Genomic DNA, 2,816 nt, shown 5'->3' on the forward strand with positions numbered 1-2,816 from the left:
CGTAATTAGCGCTTTTACTCATGGCATCATCCGGATCATGATGCATTACAGTGGGACTGAGAATCCTCAGCAGAGCAGGTCACCGACCCTCATCAAGATATTCTGAGATTCTCAACTGCTTCTTCTCTTAAGATATGTGAGAAGAATTGGTAAGGAAAACCATGTTCAGAAGAGCAGTTCATGATGTTTGAGGATTTTTTGTACAACTTTTTGTGGAATCCCTGATGCGACCCAGACTCAGCCCCCAGCGACCCCCTGGTGAATTGAGTTTGAGACCCCTGACCTATGGTGCATTAGTGCATCTCGCCCCCTCTCACCATGCAGTGTGTATTGTGTGCTGTAAAGTATAAGTGTTCATGCACAAGCTGTGACTCTGTTCATTCAGATCACATGACTTTGATGCCTCGCGGGGCTTGAAGCCCCGCCCACTAACAACGTCATTAGGAGCTCAGAGCTGATTGGCTGGTGCTGATTGAGGCGGAGCTTCACAGAACTGGAGTGAGTCGAACAAATACCAGCTTGTTAGCAGCTAAAGCTAACAAACAGTTAAGAATCTAAATTAATTTGGTCCATTATATACGAGTACGAGTTTGGAACTCTGACTTTAGCAGAGAAACTGAAGGTAACTCGTGGCAGGGGAGACCGGGGATGGGGGACGGGGGACGGGGGGACGGGGACCCACATCTTATAATAAGTGTTACAACCATCCTCTTACATAGAATTAATACTACTTTCTTGATTTTAATACTTTTACAGAATGCCTCAGCAGTGTGCCTGCAAATGTTTTTAAAAGAGCATCTGATGAGGTTACAGAGAAGAGCAGGTCAGGCAGATCAGTGGCGAAGGCACATGGGATCTGCCATGGAACACTGAGCAGGTACTGCAGAACACTGCAGAAGCTGGGAGACCAGGGCTCCGGTGGTCTTCCAGTGTAGGTTACTGGAGAAGCAACAATGTTTTCTGAGGAGCAGGAGGAAATGTTGGCCGACTATTAGACTCAGGCCCGTTTACACCACAACGAATTCGAGTGTATCTGCAAAACTTTCTTCATTTCTGGGGGGTCCGTTTACACGGTACCAGTGTTCTGATGCACTGTATCTGCAAAGTTTTTAATCCGGCTCCCAAAGTGGAAAGATTCTTTCACGGTCGCTGTTCCCTCCTGCAGAGACTGATGGAGGCTACAGAGCCTGTTACTGCACATCTCTCCCCCTCCCTCCTGCTCATCCAGTTGTAAACAAACATGGTGGCCACGTAGTGGCACGACCCGTAGGGGTACGACCCGTAGGGGTACGACCCATAGTGGTACGACCCGTAGTGGTACGACCCGTAGTGGTACGACCCGTAGTGGTACGACCCGCGGTCCATATTCTAGTTTTATCCTCCATATCAGTAGTTTAATAGTTGAGATTCTCCCTGATAGCATCCGATGTGTCATCAGTCCATACGGATGTCAGGTTCTCTCCATTTTCTTCACCTTTATAGTGTTTTGTTCTCTGCACACACATCTGTGTAGTTTCATTACAAAATCAAGCAACAGCGCCCTCCAGTGGCCCGGCATACTAACTACATCATTGTCTCTGTCCGCTGCTGCAGTGTAAACACACTACTTTGTTTTTAGCGGATTAGGTGTTGTCACATGAAACGTTGTCGTTTAAACGGCCTCAGGCAGCAGACCTTTGTTATGGACTAAGCATATGCCAGGCTAGTCAGTAATATGAAAGATTAGACCAGAGAAGAATTGAATACTAGCGTAGAAGCAAGATAAATAGAAAAACTGTTTGTGTTTTTGTACTCAGGTTTTCTATTCCACTTTTTTTTTATTTTTTTTTTATTTCGAGCTACACAACACACAACACAGGCAAAAAAGCCAGAAAAAAATACAATAAAAGAAAAAATAATAATCAACACTCTAGCTCGAAAGGGAGTGGGAAGAAGACAAGCTTATTAACTCCCACCCCTGTTCATAAACTTAAATAATAATGATAATGTGGCTGCTACAATAACACTGTTTTAGTTCTTATCTTACAAAACGATTAACAATTAAGATGGTTACATATTAACAGATGCAACAATGCATTACATTAAGTCAACATTCATAGTATGTTACACCTTATAACAATTGAATAATTTTGTTTCCTATACCTATTTTTATTGCCATGTTGGTATTACTGTTATTCACCATCACACCATTACAGCCCATATAACATTTCTCTGTATCAAAGTGTTTGAATAATACCTGACATACTCCACATTTATTCATGAAGGGACAATAATGGCAGACTGATTGATGCTCATGATAACCAGATTAGTCTTGATGATGTGCGTTAAGAAGGAGTCGGGGCCCTTCTTTTTTCTTTCCTGTGTCTGGACCTGCTGCCAGAGGGGTGCAGCCCCCGAGCAACCGGATCCTCATTTGTTAGGTGTCCTATAGTATGCATTAAAAGAGACAAGATTTAGGAGTCTGCTGCCAGAAGAGGCTTTCCTCGAGCTGCCGGCCCCCACATGTCTGCCCTGTACTATGGGTTATGTTGAATGCGGAGTGCATGGATATGTGCATGTTTTACTTCTAAGAATTTAATTCCTTTGTATTACCGTCAGCATTGATAACAATACCGCTGTCTGGATCTATTAATTTTGATTCTAAGAATAATATATAGATTGTCAGGCATTAATCCTGGGCTGTTAAAATAATGATGATAATAGCACAACAGCAATCGCAATAACAATGGCAATAACAATTACGCCACCTAATCAATTCTTATACTAATATGACACAGTACCTTGTTAATAGCTATCATTAATAAAAAAGGTCAGAA

This window comes from Lipophrys pholis (assembly GCF_963383615.2).
Source record: "Lipophrys pholis genome assembly, chromosome: 1".
NCBI lineage: Eukaryota > Metazoa > Chordata > Actinopteri > Blenniiformes > Blenniidae > Lipophrys > Lipophrys pholis.